General features: G+C 40.3%; 1 non-coding gene across 1 annotated transcript; it reads right to left on the reverse strand.

Moving 5' to 3' along the window:
- Positions 1–339: 339 nt before the first annotated feature.
- LOC115873034 lies at positions 340–503 on the reverse strand. Its single transcript, XR_004048197.1, has one exon. It is a non-coding gene; the product is annotated as a U1 spliceosomal RNA (small nuclear RNA).
- Between the last annotated feature and the right edge of the window lie 202 nt (positions 504–705).

The following is a 705-nucleotide window of genomic DNA, read 5'->3' on the forward strand; positions in this document are numbered from 1 at the left end:
AAATTGAAACAACTTTATCCAAAGGGAGGCCCAATGATAAGGTATTACATTTTAACATAACTATGTCTGACTTTACAATGCTCTCTGTATGATAACAAAGCTATTCACATCCCTCAATTATGGTCAGAGGGGAGATTCACCAAAGGCGTAATCTATGTGTGGACCTTGCAAATGGACTTTGAGCTTGCACTATCATCTGTAGCCTTCTGCAAACCAGGTGTTCACAATTTATGTTCTAATTACCATTCCCTCCTTTGGATTTGGATTTTATTATTCACAACCTTTGGATCATAAGGGCTGGAGTGTTTCTTTCTTTTTCTCCCTGCCCCCACCTTTTATCAGGGGAGAAAGCAAACAAAGTTCCCCACTACCACAAATTATGCAGCCGAGTTTCCCATATTTGGGGAAATCACAAGGGTCAGCATGACTGGAGTGCAATTGATAAGCCTCACCATGGGAAAACCACCTTCATGATAATGGTATTGACCTTGCCAGGTAAGTGTAAGGAGTGCTTCTTTCATGTGGACTTAGTTGATGCTTCACTTAGAAGGCTGTTTGAAGACAAGCCTTCAAGACATTAGACAATTCATTTTGATAATATGACTCTTGTAATATTCAAGCCTCTGTAATTCCCACCAACTGACTGTGTGTGACTATGCCAATAGGGTGTATGTGTAACAGTAATAGAGGGGCTTGGTTCTTTTT

This window comes from Echinops telfairi, unplaced genomic scaffold (genome assembly GCF_000313985.2).
Source record: "Echinops telfairi isolate 266 unplaced genomic scaffold, ASM31398v2 ScPeMD7_4;HRSCAF=17, whole genome shotgun sequence".
In the NCBI taxonomy this organism is placed as follows: domain Eukaryota; kingdom Metazoa; phylum Chordata; class Mammalia; order Afrosoricida; family Tenrecidae; genus Echinops; species Echinops telfairi.